The sequence below is a fragment of the Macaca fascicularis genome, chromosome 11 (genome assembly GCF_037993035.2).
Source record: "Macaca fascicularis isolate 582-1 chromosome 11, T2T-MFA8v1.1".
NCBI classification, from domain to species: Eukaryota; Metazoa; Chordata; class Mammalia; order Primates; family Cercopithecidae; genus Macaca; species Macaca fascicularis.
This window is the reverse complement of record NC_088385.1, coordinates 98,544,082-98,562,850: the sequence shown is the minus strand read 5'-3', so window position 1 is coordinate 98,562,850 and position 18,769 is coordinate 98,544,082.

The window sequence follows — 18,769 nt, the reverse complement described above, 5'->3', positions numbered from 1 at the left end:
GATAGCGTCACTGCACTCCAGCCTGGGCCACAGAGCGAGACTCCATCTCCAAAAAAAAAAAAAAAAAAAAAAAAAAAACACATGGATACAGAGAGGGGGGCTAGGAGAGGGATAGCATTAGAAGAAATACCTAATGTAGATGATGGATTGATGGGTGCAGCCAACCACTATGGCACGTGTATACCTATGTAACAAAACTGCATGTTCTGCACATGTATCCCAGAACTTAAAGTATAATTAAAAGAAGAAGAAGAAGAAGAAGAAGAAGAATTAACTCTTGTGGACAGGCACAGTGGCTCACGCCTGGAATCCCAGCATTTTGGGAGGCCGAGGCAGGCAGATTGCTTGAGGTCAGGAGTTCCAAGATCAGCCTGGTCAACATGGTGAAACCCCATCTCTACCAAAAATACAAAAGTTAGCCGGATGTGGTGGTGGGTGCCTGTAATCCCAACTACTCAGGAGGCTAAGGCAGGAGAATCACTTGAACCGGGGAGGTGGAGATTGCAGTGAGCCGATATCGTGCTATTGCACTCCAGCCTGGGCAACAAGAGTGAAACTCATCTCAAAAAAAAAAATAAAAATAAAATAAAAAAAAAAAAATAACACTTGGCTTGTTTAGAGTTGTAAAGTATTATAAAGCAGTTATACATTCTGCTTTCTGGCACAGTCCTACTTTACCCTTGCGTCCTAATTTTGTTAATAAATTATATGGTCAACTATTTAAGAGGTATTGATGGGTATTTGATCATAGGTTCACCAAATGCTTATGCAATCCAAGTTTTAATAATAAAATATGTGTTGTTAATTACTGTAGCACATGCCCAGCAGCAATCCACTATCAAGTATAAACAATTTAGTTCATGAAAACTAAATCAAGAGCTCTTGAAGACACCTTTGAGTTGAATGAGTGGGTGGTTCACACACATTGTGTGCCTATACTAGGCACAATGATGGCTCTTCTTCAACCCATATTTATGACTTTGTGGGAAGTTTTTGTTTTATTTTTTATGAGAAATTGGCTGAGGAGAAAAAAATGAAAACCTAAGTTATAGGTAATTCTTCATGACATAGTGATCACATTTGGAATTTAAATTCTGTGGTGCTATGTTGTAGCTTGAAGGTTATAATGAGAGAAGGTTGCACATGTCTAGATCATTCAAAATGTGCTTCTATATAAGAGTATCAGAGTCCCACATAAATATACAACAAAGAGTTGATCTTGTAGAGGAGGATTTAAATAACTATATTGATAGTTTACTTGCTTTGCAATTATCAGTCATTTTCTTTTGCAACTATCATATAATATGCTCAAAGAACTCAAGAGCAATATGGCTATGTTGGTGGAGAGACATGTCCCTTCAACAAGGCCAAATGTGGCATGCCACAGGTAATGCTCCATTTACGTCAATACAAAGCCACTATTGTGGCCTCATTAAAGAGAGTATCCTTAGTGTAAAATGTATTTTCTGAAATACCATTAATCTTGGGAAAAACTACTTGTTGTTTTTTCATTAAAATAGACATTTATTTCAAATTTATAGTTACTTCCCTTGTTGATCTTGTTTTTACTGGGACTTCCATTTAATAAATCTGCATATGGCAGTCCTTGTCTGTTTCAACCAAGGAACTTCATTTACTGTAAAAAAAAAAAAAAAAAAAAAAAAAAAGGTAGTCCAATGCCCATGAGACTCATGTGGCTTATCACTTATCTGTGGTTTTATAGAAATGCGGAAAGGTGTAGTTAAACTTGTAACAGTGCCAACTGAGAAAATATTATCTATCTGTCTTCTATCAAAGTGGTGGGTGCTTTAAAGAGGGAAGGGTTATCTTAGTAAACTAGCAAATAGTACATGAAGAAAAAAGTTGTATGATGAAGTAGTCAAGAATTCCATTTCAGGATGCTTCTGTTTCAGATAGAGTAACTGAAATAACTAAAAAATAATAATAGTAAGGGCATACACAGAGCTATGATGCTCAAGACATTGGACATCATTCTATAAAGAGTAGCGATGTTTTAGAGAAGAAAAGAAAGAATTCCTTATGATTGATCCGGATTACTGGATAGAGAAATATTCTGGGTCACAGTGTAGAGTAAGGGAACCCAGGCTGAATCTGATGGTTTCCCTGAGCTGAGATGGAGCTGGGAGTCTGAAGAAGCAAAGTTGTCTAGAGCCCTCAGGGCAGAGTGCTAGAGAAAAGAGAGATGTACAGAAAAATAACTCTAAGGACCTGAAGAAGGTACCCGTGAAGGTTTCAGTTAAGTACTGATTTGCACACGCATGTGAAAAAACTAGCTAATACAGAAAAAAATAACTATCCAAAGGAATTAGAAAGAAGAGTGTCCTAAGTTCCAAAGGGTTGACAATAGTGTCTGTTCCTAACACCCGAAGTAGAAAACCACAGTTCATGAGGCATCAATTAGAGCACTAACAAAGGTCTTGCCTCAGTAGCGGGGGAAATTAACCCAAGAATAAACAGTACGTTGGTCCACTTAATAAAGCTTAAAATATAAAGACTTGAAAGAATTAAACAATTTGCAAGTAACAACTGCATCTAGTACAAAGCCCAAGAATTTTAATCTGTTAAAAAATTTTTTAAAGCTTTTTGTTTTTTTTAATTTGTGTTCATACATGATAGGTGTACATATTTTCAGGGAACATGTGATAATTTAATACATTCATATACTTTGTAAAAGATCAAGTCAATGTAATTGGGATATATATCCATGACCTTAAATATTTGTCTTTATGCTAGAAATATTGAAATTATTCTCTTCTAGCTATCTTGAAATATACAAGAGATTATTGTAAACAATAGTCACACTATTAATCTAGCAAACACTAGGTCTTAGTTTTCCTAGCAGACTGGATTTGCACTCATTGATTGACCTCTCTTCATCCTATTTTCTTGCAAGAATATTTTTAAATGAAAAAAAAAAAACAAGCACTTGACAAGATAAAATATGCAAGGCCTGTGATCCAAAATATAACATAGCATGCAAAGAAGCAAGAGATGAGATGAAAACTCCATCAGTTTAAATTGAGGCAGAAACGACATGTATTAAAGACTTAGTAGAAAAAGCTTTAAAAGTACTATTATAAATATATTCCATATGTTTAAAAAGTTAAAAGAAAAATTAAACAGGTAAAGTAGTCGTACGAAAGCTACAGAAAAGACCCAAATCAAAATTCTAGATTTGAAAGCTACAACGTCAGGCATGAAAACTATGTCTGGGTGACATTAAGGGAAGATTAGCCATTGCAGAAAAAAGGATTAATGAGCTTGAACATACAGCTATGTATAATTGTTCAAAACAACACAGAGAGAAAAAAGTTAAATGAACAGATCATCAGTGATCTATGTGATAATTTAAACTGCTAAATATATATGTAATTGGAGTTTTGAATCAAGAGGGAGGATGGGGAAAAAAATGTGCGAGAAGATAATGGCTAAGGGTTTCCTAAAGCTGATGAAAGCTATAAAGCCATAGTTACTAGAAGCACAAGAAACATGAAGAAAACATGAAAGTGTATCATAATCAAATTGCTTATAACAATAATAAAGAGGAAATCTTGGAAGACAGGGGAAAAAAGACATTATGAAGAGGACATAGGTAATGATAACAGAGGTTGGTTGTTTTGTTTTGTTTTGTTTTTGGAAATAATGTAAACCAGAAGACAATGGAGCAATATCTTTAATGCACTGAAAGATTAAAACTGTCAAACTAGAATTTTTAACCCAGAAAAAAAAAACAACTTACAAACAAAAAAGTGAAACAAAGACAGTTTTAGACAAGAAAAGGCTGAAAGAATTTAACACTACGAGACCTGAACTATAAGAAAATATCAGAAGGAAGGTGTTCAAGCAGAAGAAAAATGCCGGCCAGGCATGGTGGCTAACCTCTGTAATCCCAGCACTTTGGGAGGCCAAGGTGGGTGGATCACCAGGTCGGGAGATCGAGACCATCCTGGCCAACATGGTGAAACCCTGTCTCTACTAAAAACACAAAAATTAGCCTAGAGTGGTGGCATGCACCTGTAGTCCCAGCTACTCAGGAGGCTGAAGCAAGAGAATCACTTGAACCTGGGAGGCAGAGGTTGCAGTGAGCCAAGATCGTGCCACTGCACTCCAGCCTGGTGACTGAGTGAGACTCTCCCTCAAAAAAAAAAAAAAAGGAAAAGAAAAATACTACCAGATGGAGATCTGGATCTAAATAAACAAATGAATAATACAGAAATTGTAACTACATGAATACATATGAAGAAATGTATTATTATTATTTGTTTATTTAAAAGAGAATTTACTCTTTAAAGCACAAAACAAGAACATATTGTTCAAGGGGGTTATAAAATGTATGGCAACAATAGCCCAGAAAGACAAGGAATGGGAAGAAGTACACTAGGAGTCCAATGTCAGTAAATTCTTATACTTTATAAGAAGTCTAATATGGGCCGGGAGTGGTGGCTTACACCTGTAATCTCAGCACTTTGGCAGGCCAAGGTTGGCAGATCACTTAAGGTCAGGAGTTTAAGACCAACCTGGCCAACATGGTGAAACCATGACTCTACTAAAAATACAAAAAAAAAAAAAAAAAAAATTAGCCAGGCATGGTGGTGCATGCCTGTAGTCCCAGCTACTAGGGAGGCTGAGGTGGGAGAATCACTTGAACCCAGGAGGCGGAGGTTGCAGTGAGCCAAGATCACGCCATTGCACTCCAGCCTGGGGAACAAAGCGAGACTCCGTCTAAAAACAAAAACAACAACAACAACAAAAAAGAAAGTTGTATAATATCACTTGAAGGTAGACTGAGGTAGGCTAATGTTGTTTTCCCTAAACCATAAAGGAAAAAGTAAAATACCACTAATCAGAATTATAGCTAATAACCAATAGAAAAGAAAAACCACAATCATAAACAGTACTTAATGTAAAAGAAGGCAAAAAAAGAAAACAAAACATGAACGTATGAACAAAGATCCAAAGGAATACGTAAAACTTCAATAAAAATGGAGTAATTTTAAAATTTTCTAAATCAAAAATTACATTAATATAAATGATATAAATATCACAGTTAAGAGGCAGAGACTGTAAAGCTGTATACAATTTCAAGACCCAACTTCAGCTACATGCTGCATAACATTTTGGTTAAAAAACAGGCCAAATATATGATGATGATTTGAGTAATAGGCTATATTATGTAACCTAGGTATAGTATAGACTATACCACCTCGGTTTCTGTAAGTACACTCTATGATATTTGCAGAATGATGGAATTGCCTAAATATGTATTTCTCAGGATGTATCTCCATCATTAATTGATGCAGGGCTTAATATGCAGCTTATGAAACACCTACTTTAAATATAAAGACATAAATAGATGCAAAGCAAAATAATCTAAAAAAAAAATACCATGCTAGTACTGACCAAAAGAAAGCTCGAGTGACTATATTAGTATTAGACATATACTCCACTTTCTGGTTCATAGATCACACCTGTGTCCTCACATGGTGGAAGGTGCAGGCAGCACTCTTTGACATCTTTTTATAAGGGCACCAATTTCATTCATGAGGGCCACACCCTCATGACCTAATCACCTCCCAGAGGCCCGACTTTCTAATACCATCACATTGGTGATTAGGTTTCAACATGTAAATTTAGGGACAGATAATATTGAGACTATAGCAACATATGAAAAATTTGTGTATGTAAAACATTTACTAAAATTGAACATATTCTAGGCCATAAAACTATTCTATGATTGAAATATTTTAAGTTATAGCACATGTATTGTCTCACCATGATGAACTTAATACAGAAATCAACTAGGGAAAGATATTAGAGAAAACTCCTCAAAGATTTGGAAATTAAATATCACACATCTAAATAACATGTAGGCCAAATAAGCAATTGAAAGGTGTAAACTAGAATAAATTTTGAACTAAATAAAGTAAAAATACACACATCAACATTTGTAGAATATAGGTAAAGCAATATTTAGTGGAAAATTTATGGCAATAAACACCTATATTACAAAAGAAGAAAAGTCAAAAATTCATGATTTCATAAAGAAAATTTAAAAAGTAAGAACAAATAAAATCTGGACAAATCAGAATAAAGGAAACAACAAAGATCAAAGCAGATATGAATGAACTAAAAAAAAAAGTAATACAAAAATTTTTCAAATGAAAAGTTGATTATTTGACAATATCAATAGACTTGATAAACCTTTACCCAGACTGATAAGAAAAAAAAGAAACCAATTATCAATATCAGGAATGAAGGGGGTGGCACTACTAAAGATTGTACAGGTATTAAATTTATAATGATAAAAAAGTTATGTCAATAAATTTGTCAATGTAGATGAAATGAAAAAATTCCTTGAAAGACATAAATTTTAAAAGTTCACTCAAGAAATAAATAATTGTAGAGCTATATATTTATTAATGATATTGAACTTACTCATAAAAATATTTTTACAAAAAACTAAATGCCCAGATTGTTTTACTGGTAAATGCTATCAAACATTCAAAGAAGAAATGATGCAAATTCTATCTAAGTTGTTCCAGAAAATTGACAAAAAGGGAATAATTAGCAATTAATTATTAGGCTAGTTTAACTCTTAAACCAAAACCAAACAAAAATGTTACAAAAAGTGAAAACTAAAGACAAATAGTACCCAAAAGCATACCTAGAAAAGTTTTAAGAAAATGATAGCAAAAGACTCCAGCGATGTATAAAAAGGATAATACGTCATCACAAAGTAGAGTTTATCTCAGGAATGGTTGGTTTACCATTCAATATTAAATCAATTTAATTCCTTATATAATATGTGTGTATGTGTATATGTAATACAATACACCCATATATATGGATGTATATAATTACATATACACACATATATACACACATATATATGAGTGTGTGTGTATGTTTGTGTGTGTGTGTATGTAATACACCCACATATATGGCTGTATGTGTATTATAATATATATATAACATATGTGTGTGTATGAGTGTGTGTGTATTTTTGTATATACACACACTGCACACACATATACAGACACATATATATACACACACACCCATATATAGGTATATTATATGGGTCTATTGTATTATAGGTGTATTATATGTGTGTATGGGTACATACGTGTGTGTATATGTGTGTGTGTGTGTTTATATATGTACCCATACACAAACACACACTTAGATATTATATAAAGAATATGTGTGTGGATATGTACATATAAAATACATAGTCATTTTAATATATGCAATATAGATGCAAAAATTCTGACAAACTTTAACATACAATCTTAATACAAATGTTTAGCACACTGGAAATAGAATGACATTTCCTCAACTGGAGAAAGGACATCTAAAATAAATCTGCAGCTAACATGATGCTTAACATTCAAAGACTAAATACTCTCCCTCTAGATCAGGAAGAAAGGATGCCTGCTCTCACCCATTTCACTCAATACTTTCTTGGAGATTCTACTCAGTACCTTAAGGCAAGAAAAAGAAATAAAAGGCATCCAGATTTGAAGACAGTAAGTAAAACTATATGTGAAGATATACAATCATGTGAGTAGAAAAATCCTATAAAATCAACAAAAGTCTAGTAGAACTAATAGGTGTGTTTAGCAAGGTTTTAGCATACAAGGTCAACATACAAAAAAAATCATTAGCAGTGAGCAATCAGAACATTAATTTTTTAATTTTTTTGTGTAATACAACCCAAAATATGAAGCACTCAGAAATGCATGGGCAAAAGAAATGCAAAGATTGTACAATGAAAATGACAAAACTTGTTGAAGTAAATTAAAGACATAAATACATGGAAAATTATACGTGTTCATAGACCAGAAGGCTCAGTATTGAAAATATGCCAGTTCTTCACAAATTGAGCTATGCATTCAAAGCAATCTTGATAAAATTCCGTCAGGCCTTTTGGGTAAAATTTGGAAAGCTGATTCTAAAAATATTATAGAAATGCAAAATATCTATAATAGCTAAATGACTTTAAAAAAGAAGAAAATTGGGGTCCTATACTGACTTCAAGATATATTATATATTCTACACCATCAATGTACTGTGGTATTGCTATTGTTAGACAAATGATTGCTAGAACAGAAGAGAATCCAGTAAAAGACCCACAGCTGTACAATCAATTGTCTTTAGACAAAATGCAAAAGCAATTAAGTGGAGGAAAAATTTTCTGTTTCACAAATAATTCTAGAAGAATTAGATATGCATGAGTGTATTAGTTTGCTAGGGTAGCCATAACAAAGTACTATATATTGGATGGCTTGTTAAACAGAAATTTCTTGTCTGAAAGTTCTGGATGCTAGAGTATGAATTAAGATGTCACCAGGCTCAGTTCCTTCTAAGGGCTGTGAGGAAGAATCTGTTCCATGTCGCTCTCCTATCTTTTGGTAGTTCGTTGGCAATCTTTGACATTACTTGGAATCACCTCAAACCTTGCCTTTATGCCCACATGGTCCTCTGTGTGTGTGTGTCTCTGTGTTTAAATTTCCTGTTTTTATAAGGCTGGCAGTCACATTAATAACCTATTAGTCACTCTAATAATCTTGTCTTTACTTGATCATCTGCAAATACCCTGTATTCAAATAAGGTCATATGCACAGGCACCACAGATAATGAGGGTTAGGATTTCAACATCTTTACAGGGGATACATTTCAACCTGTAACAATGTGCAGAAAACAAACCTTGATGCACACCTTATACCATATACAAAAATGGACTCAAATGGATCAGAGTTCTCAATGCAAAACCCAAAAGAATAAAACTTCCAGAAGTATAGGAGAAAATTATTGTGACATTGGCTTAAGCAAAGGTTCTTAAATATAACACCAAAAGCACTATCCAGAAAAGAAAAAAAAACAGCTTTCATCAAAATTAACAACTTTTGCTCTTCAAAAACTGTTAAAAGACTGAAAAAATAAGTCATGCTAAAGACATGGAAAAAATATTTGCTAGTTATATATCTAAGACAAGACTTATCCAGAATAGATAAATCACTCTCAGAACTTAATAAGAAACCAAATAACCCAATTAAAAATTGTCAAGTATTTAACGCACACTTCACTAAAACAGATAAACTGATGACAAGCACATGAAAAGATGCTTAGCATCATTACTCCCTAAGAGAATGCAAATTAAAACCACCATGAAATACTAATATACACCTATTAAATGTCTAAAATTAAAAAGTCCTATCATTTCAACTGTGTATGTGGAACATGTGAAACTGTCATATATTGCTGGAGGGAATACAAAATGGTACAATCACCTTAGAAAAACTGTTTGGCAGCTTCTTTAACAATTAAGCATATGCCTGCCATGTGATTTTACCTTTATCTCAAGGTATTTCTCAAGAGAAATGAAAGCATATTTCCATACAAAGACTTATACATAAATGTTCTTTGCACCTTTATTTGTAAAAAACAAAGACTGGAAACAACTCAAATGTCAGTGAACCAGTGGATAAATAAATTGTACTGCATCTATAGAACAGAATACTACTAAACTGTAAAAAGAAATGAAAAAGAAATGAATTATTGGTGCTGTATTAATCCATGTTTGCACTGCTATAAAGATGCCATCCGAGGCTGGGTAATTTATAAAGGAAAGTGTTTTAATTAACTCACAGTTCCACAAGGCTATGGAAGTCTCAGGAAACTTACAATCACAGTGGAAGGCAAAGAAAAAGCAAGTACCTTCTTCACAAGATGGCAGGAAAGAGAGAAAAGCCCAAGGGAAACTGCCACTTACAAAACCATCAAATCTCATGAGAACTCACTCACTATCATGAGCACAGCAAGGGGGAAACTGGCACCATGATCCAATTACCTCCTACCAGGTGTCTCCCTGGACATGTGGGGATTACGGATATTACAAGTTGAGACGAGATTTGGATGGGGACACAGCCAAACCATATCAGGTACATACAGCAATATGAATAGATCATGAGTGAAAGAAGCCAGGTTGAAAGATGGTCTACCCTATATCTCCATTGATATAAAATTATAGAAAATGCAAACTCACCTATTAGGCTAGAAAGTGGCTAAGTAGTTGCTGAGAATGAGGGTTCAGAGAAGTGTGAGCAAAAGGGGTTACAGAGAAGTATGAGAAAATTATTGGATGGTAAAGTTTATGTTCATTATCTTCATTGTGGTGCTGGTTTAACGGGTTGCATATATATTAAACTATCAACCCATACATTTCAAATGAGTTCATTGTGTAAATTATACCTCACTAAAACTGTTAACAACAACAACAAAAAAGGTTCAGACAGTAGGGGGTCAAAATTATACCTCAAAATATGGTGTTTTGACATACTGATCTAAACAAGCAATCTCAAGGTCTCTCTGACCTTCCCCACCTCACTTCTTCCTGCTTCTGAACCTTCTGTTTCTCCCAAAGCACAACATAAGGCTGTTCTCTGAAATTCCCATATCTACCTAGAAACTGCACCTGCCAAAGAGGAACACAAATGCCTTTTATCCCATCCCTAAAATTTCGTTAACCAGAGAAAATTAAATTTCATACCACAGAGAACAAGACTGAAAATTTAACAGCACATCTAGAGCCCAAACTATTGTTTGTTTTCATGTCCTGTTCACTTCACAAAGATAATTCTTTACAAGCCAATTTCTGTCTCCTGGGACCATTCATCTCTCCTAAAATCCTTTACTAATGTTCTAAAATTGCCTATAGCTCCCCAATTATCTCTCGGTTCTGAAGAGGGTGTTTAAGCTTTAACCATCCAGGCTTCTTGGAGTCTCATATTGTGAGTATGGCTCCCATATTTATGCTCATTAATAAATTCTAAACTGTTTTCCTATTAATTTGTTTATTGTCAATTCATTTAAAAAGATTTAGACTTGAACCTTCAAAGGGAAACTTAATTAAAATTAATTATATTTTAAATATTACCATTTAAACATGTATGTCTTCAAAAATCCACTGTATATTTAATACTTAAAGCTCATCTCAATTCATACTAGCCCCACTTCAAGTGCTTAAGAGCCACTCTTGTGACTTATGCCTTTCATATGGGAAAATGTAGGTCTAGAGGTTGCAAAATATTCAGAGGAGATGTGATGGAACCAAAGGACAAATGTACATTACATGATGATGCTGAGTTGAATACTTGCATTGTCTCCTTTTGGGAAACAAATTAGTCTCTACTGAGCTTTACAAAGAATATTTTTATCATGTTAGTTGGAAAAATTTGTGGACAGAATCTTTTCAACTGCTCAGCATCAATTGCTCCATCCTGTTTTGGAGAAATAATCCAAATTATGTGATTCAATGGAGGGTACCATTCAGTTTACTGAATGTCAAAGGACAAAAAATTGTCTTTCTGCATCCTGAAATTCAAGATTCAGACATGTAACTCAGACTGGGCCAATCATGTATATCTTCCAATGACTCAGTAAATTAAATAGAGAAATGTGGGAAAAGTTTTATAATATTACCAGAAGCAGCCTTGAGAGAGGCAAAGAGAAGCTCAACAGTGACCTTGTGCATGCAGTATCATTCGAACCAGACAATTTCTGGGTTATAAGATGTCACTATATTGCTGTTTCCTAGAGTTACTTTGTTCTTGCAGGTGTTCCCAGCCTTTCCATGAATCCCTGATTTCCAGGGGTTTTGTATACTACTGATTTCACCTTTTATTTTACTACTACCTTATAGTAAAGCACAAAAATTTAGGAGCCAAATGGCCTGAGTTTGAATCTTGACTTTCCTATTCATCAGCCTTCAGGACTTAGACTCATTATTTTATTTTATTTTTTCTCAGTTTCTTTACCTATCAAGTAGCAATGATAATTGTACCTACTTCCTTGGTTGTTATGAAAGTTCAATGAAATAATCCATGCATAGTAAGTATACTTATTATATGCACTTATTATGTACTCAACATCTACTTTCTGATAACTGACATTTTCTTATAATTTAAAAAAAATTGAAGGTCCACTGTGTACCAAGTACACATAAAACAATACTTTTCATTTTTAATCTAAAATTACCTCAATAAATCATCATAATTATTATTCCACATCCTTATAATTTTGGGAAGGAGCTATGTATGGCCTGATGAAATCAATGCAATGGTAAATGTGTTATAAATTATTTGCCATTGGGTAATATGTCATGTTTACTTGTTGATTTTGTTTTGTTTTGTTTTTTGAGACAAAATCTGGCTTGGTCACCCAGACTGGAGTACAGTGGTGTGATCTTGGCTCACTGCAACCTCCACTTCCCAAGTAGCTGGGACCACAGGTGAGCGCTACCATGCCTGCCTAATTTTTTCTTTTTTTTTTTTTTTTAGGAGAAATGGGGTTTTGCTCTGTTGGCCAGGCTGGTCTTGAACTCCTGGCCTCAAGTGATCTGCGCAACTCAGCCTCCCAAAGTGCTGGGATTACAGGCGTGAACCACTGCATCCGACCTTGTTGGCTTTATCAGCTTACTGTTGGCATACAGCTTACGCCTCTAGCTTAAAGAGTGTAGACAAAATGACATAATACCTACACTAATCCTCAGATATAGGCATTACTATTTCCATTTTTGGGGGTAATGAAATTGAGTCAGACAAATTAGGTAGTTCGCCTGCAATTGCACAGCTGAGGTGCACCCAATTATACATTTTATTTGATTGTAAGTTTCATTTTCCCAGGCAAGGGTTATAATATAGTATTGGAAGACCCTTAATCAGTAGACCTACAGTTCATAAAAGGATTCTGCCATTATTAAGAACATCCTTGATATTTGCAGAAAGGTAAGCCAAGCCTCAAAGAATGGATGCCTCATAATTTTATTTAATTTCATTGACATCACCACTTTCTTAATCCCTCATCTTCTCCAGTTTTCCCTTCTTTTCTCAAGTCTATGATCATAAACATCTCCACAATTATAAACAGCTCATTATTTAAATAGCTTTAGTCTAAGAGAGTTCTGGAAATTTAGTTTAGGTGAATTTTCAAGCAAAAAATTGTGCTTGTCTTTCAAGAGAATAATTTCTAAGTTCTTATTGTTGCTGTTACAGCCAATTCAGACAAAATAAGGTTTAAGATAAGGGATTTTTATAAATGCTACCCCTAGACTTTTCGAAGGGACTAAGTGATAGATTCTATCAAGTAATATTGAAACTATATGGAAGTGGAACTCAACTCTTCCAAGAATCCAAATCAAAGGCTATATATCTAAATTTCTACATCTTCTAATCCAGTATTTGTTAAATTTTCTTTTTCAACTGTTTTTAAACTAGCAGAGGCTTTGAAACAGCTATGGAACTTTACTGGCCAAGACTGTCTCTGGTAACACTTTGACTTCTAACAATGAACATGTGTGAATTCTCTTCTTCCTTCTTAAATCATTCTCAAATCTTCTTGCCTCTATTTCTATGACTCTCTTTGCTATTTATTTTTGGAAATGATTTACTTTAAACACAAAGAATTAACTTCTTTATCAGCCTCATTAATAAAAAGCATCTGTATGCTGTAGAAATACACTAGTCAGCCAATTTTCAGCTGCCGTTTGCCTTTGCATAATAAGCTCATCGTGAAACATAAAGTGCCAGCTTGATTATAGCAAAGCCTCAGGTAATTAAAAAAACACAAAACACAAAGCAAACCACATACTTTTCATACCTTTCAGATAGCACTGATAACCTTCTGCCTGCATTTTCTGTAATGTTATTCCAAATTGAATCCAATACTGAATGATTAACAATGATGGACAAAAAAGTTTTGCCAAGTGAGAATCAACTTGTTCATACAATTCGTTCACCCATTATTTAATATTCACAATAATTATATTTAAGAATTAAAAAGTAAGCACTCAAATGATTTTTTTTTCTTTTGGGATTCGTTTGTAAATTTCCATAGGTATTTCGGTGCCAAGAGATATAAACAGGTTGAGTAAATGACAAGGTAACATATCAATTGTTATCAACTGGAAATCTTTTCATAGAAGGCAATACTTACATGTGACATCCACAGGCTTTTGATTAATAGAACTTATGCAAGAAGGGAAAATCTTCATCTCACTGTCCAGACACTGGGATCTCTAATGCTAATTTTAAAACAGATTATTGGAAGAAAACATCTGAGTATCTAAGTGAATGTCTTCCTCTTCTCTTGGCCAAATTCCTAAAATTCAGACCACTATACTCAGTTACACACTGGGCCTCTAAACTTCCACCTTATCATACTCAAAAGTGAATTGTTTATCTCATCCTAAACACTTGTTTCTCCCCTATTTTTCCTATATTCCCCATCTCACAAAAAAAATGCCACTATTTTTTGCAGTCGATAAAGTCTAAAATTTGATTCTTCTACCTCTATTCTGTCTCACATTTAATTAAGCCAGAAGTTCTATAGTTTCTCTAACCATTCAACTTTCTGTCTCCACTGAATGTTCTGGCATAGATACTTCACCTAGATCTGAAGCAGATTCTTAACAAAGCTCCCTGTCTCACACTTTTTCTTCTGTTTTTCTTGCAAGCCATTCTCTACATCCCAGGATAATTGTTTAAATATATAAATCCCTGCCCAAAACCCAGTAGGAGGTCCCCATTGTCCTCCCGGTAAACAGAACCCTTCATAATAGGGTTTGTGGGCACTTTGTTCTTTAGACTCAACGCAATTGCTTCTTTGTCCACAGGGATCTCCCTTCTTCACCAGAAGGACAGATGTCCTGTGCTTCCTCGCCTCTGCGTGTCTTCTTGTGCATTTCCTTTTTACTGCCTCCAATACCTTATTTGCTGCGCTTGCGCTCTTTAGCTCTACATGGGACTTCATTATCCCTTATTCCCACGTTGGGGCCATATACATTTCTTTGAGCTTCTAGTAACACATATTTTCCCTCTTGCAATAATTATAATATTATGTAATATGTAATATTTTCTGTTCATTCCTCCATATTTCTAACTAAACAGAAAGTTCCCAGAGGCAAGAACTATGTCTTTCTTGTTCACTGTTGTATTTCCACATCTAACCTAGTGATAGGAGCATAGCAAGCATTTAATAAATATTTGTTATATGAGTAATCCAATAATGAATACTTATTAAGATTTTAGATAAATAGCTATATTTCTAAAAAGAATTAAAATTATAAAGACATAATAAAAGCATACTGGGAACATTTTTAAACAAAAGTATTTCTTTATTAAAAGTTAGAAATGGGTGAGGGCAATCAAGGAAAATGTGCCTGACTTTTCTCCCAGTTTTTCACATCAGCCTGTGTATTGCCAGGACAAATAATCACTGGATGTTTTACATCTTCAGTTTGGATCTTGTAAATTCATCTGATAATTTGTTGGCCTTTCCAGAAATATTAACAGTAAATATATCTCTCTGGATACTCAGAAAGAAGGAAAATGCCCCCATAGCAGGTCTGCCCTCTGGATTGTTTTTGTAGGACCAGCAGTGGATTTTAAACTATACATCCCTCCTTCTGTCCAAGGTCAGAAGTGGGCTCATCTTCTGGATATGGTATGATGCCTAATGCCACTTGACTTTCATTCTAGAGGGTAAATCATTGTCTGAAAACTAATAACAGCTAACATGTACCAAGTCTTACTCTATGCCAGGTATAACCTCATTTATTCTTCACAATAACCCTGAGAAACATGTATCATCATTATATAGATGAGAAAACTGAAGCTTAGAGAAGTATCTTGTTCAATATCAAGTAGTTGAATTCAAATTATTGTGTTTGTTAATGATGTATTCAACCACTAGGTACAGTAATCTCCAGAAAGCTTTCATTACAATAAAAACACGTATTACCTGTAAGAAGTACATCATTATAAAGAATTTCATAGTGTTATTTTGGCAGAAATTGGGTTACTAATTATAATATGAGTAATATCTTAATGAACACTAAATTATTTAATTTGTCTGGAGGGAGAGTTGTGTTGACTATGTTTAGATTTACATATTGAGTAAATTTTGATTTAAAATATGTTAAGGAAATTAATTATAGGTAACTCTTACATTTGTGAGCTGCACAGCGAATTATCCCAAAACTTTTAGTGGCTTAAAAACACAATGACTTATTATTTCTCACAATTATGTGGGCTGACAGGGTGGGTCTTCCGTAAATCACCTGGGCTTACATGTGTAGCACTGTCTTAAATCTTCCAAAGATCTTAACAAGGGGTCTTAGAGATAAACCCTAGATTTGATCTTTGGTCTCATGCCTCATATCACCTTGAGAATTTTTTAGTGGCTGATAATACTTGGGATGAAATATAGTTTTATTTTTCAGTTCAGTAAGTCCTGGCCTTTGTATATTTCCTTTAGCATTCTGCTTATAAACAGAACAGTTTCTTTACACATTTCTATCTTCACATAACTTGTCATATGCAGCTAAAAGAAACCAATTGGCACTTTCAACATTTTATGTAAAGGTAAAATTAGCCAGATCTACAAACTCATTAGGTTTGTTTTCTGTCCTTCACATTGTTACAAGAATTTTGCATGTTTTTTTCTTTGATCCATAATAAGGATCATCCTTCCTCTAACCTGCAAGACATCTTGCCCATTTTCTTGAAAGCATTTCCTAGTAGGTTTCTTGCTGCTGTTCAGTCTCTGTCTAGCAGTTACTTCCTAGTCACTGCCACATGTTTTAGGTTTTTGAGACTACAAACACCATACTTTAAAAAAAGAAATTTCAACTTTTGTTTTAGATTCAGGGGGTACATGTGTAGGTTTGTTATCTGGGTATATTGTATGATGCTGAGGTTTAGGGTACAATTGATCTCATCACCCAGGAACTGAGCATAGTACCCAATAGTTAGTTTCACAGCCCTTGTCCTCCTCCTTCTCTTTCTACTCTGTCCCCAGTTTTCATTGTTGCCATCCTTACGTCCATGGAATACCCAATGTTTAGCTCCCACTTGTAAGTGAAAACGTGGTATTTGGTTTTCGATTCCTACATTAAATGCTTAGGATAATGGACTATAGCTGCATCCATTTTTCTGAAAAGAACATTATTTCATTCTTTTTTATGTCTGTGTAGTATGCTATGGTGTAAATGTACCGCATTTTCTTTATCTAATCTGCCACTGATGGGCACCTAGTTGGTTCCATGTCCACACTATTGTGAATACTGCTGCGATGAACATGGGAGTGCATGTGTCTTTTTGGCAGAATGATTTATTTTCTTTTGGATCTATACTCAGTAATGGGATTGCTGAGTCAAATGGTAGTTTTAAGATTTTTGAGAAATCTCCAAACTGCTTTCCACAGTGGTTGAACTAATTTACATTCCCACCAGCAGTGTATAATCATTCCGTTTTCTCCATAGACTCGCCAGTGATTTGTTGCTTTTGACATTTTAGTAATCGCCACTCTGACTGGTATGAGATGATACCTCAATGTGGTTTTGATTTGCATTTCTTTGATGATGAGTGATGTGGAACATTTTTTAATGTTTGTTGGCCACGTGTAGGTCTTCTTTTGAAAAGGGTCTGTTTGTCTTTTGCCCCTTTTTAAATAAGATTCTTTGGTTTTTGCCACATTTTCTTAATCCAATCTGTCACTGATGAATATTTGGGTTGATTCCAAGTCTTTGCTATTGTGAATAGTGCTGCAATAAACATACGTGTGCATGTGTCTTTATAGCAGCATAATTTATAATCCTTTGGGTATATACCCAGTAATGGGATGGCTGGGTCATATGGTACATCTAGTTCTAGATCCTTGACTATGCAGCCATAAAAAAGGATGAGTTTGAGTCCTTTGTAGGGACTTGGATGCAGCTGGAATCCATCATTCTTAGCAAACTATCACAAGAACAGAAAACCAAACACCGCATGTTCTCACTCATAGGTGGGAACTGAACAATGAGATCACTCGGACTCAGGAAGGGGAACATCACACACCGGGGCCTGTCATGGGGAGGGGGGAGGGGGGAGGGATTGCATTGGGAGTTATACCTGATGTAAATGACGAGTTGATGGGTGCAGCACAGCAACATGGCACAAGTATACATATGTAACAAACCTGCACGTTATGCACATGTACCCTACAACTTAAAGTATAATAATAATAAATAAATTTAAAAAAAAAGATTCTTTGGTTTTTGTTTGATTAATTGTTTAAGGTCCTTATAGATTCTGGACATTAGCCCTTTGTTGGATGCATAGTTTGCAACTCTTTTCTCCCACTCTGTAGGTTGTCTGTTTACTCTCTTGATAGTTTCTTTTGCTGTGCAGAAACACTTTAGTTTAATTTGGTACCATTTGTTAATTTTTGTTTTTATTGCAATTGCTTTTGAGCATTTAGTCATAAATTCTTTCCCAAGGCTGATGTTCAGAATGGTGTTTCCTAGGTTTTCTTCTAGGATTCTTAGAGTTTGAGGTTTTAACTTTAAATCTTTAATCTATCTTGAGTTAATTTTTGTACATGGTGAAAGGTAAGGAAGGGTCTAGTTTCATTCTTCTGAATATGGCTACTCAGCTACCCCTGTACCATTTATTGAAGAGGGGGTTCTTTCCCCATTGCTCAGTTTTATTCACTCTGTCAAAAATCAGATGGTTGTAAGTGTGTGGCTTTATCTATGGAAAACCCCATTTCTAAGAGCCTGAGAAATGGGGTTCTGTCAAGGAAACAGAATCAATTTGAGTATTAAACATTAAGGGATTTACTATAAGATTTAAATCTTACATAATTTTTAGAGGATCTGGGAAGTAGAAGTTTTGAAGAATGAGTTGAAGGATCAGAAAAATAA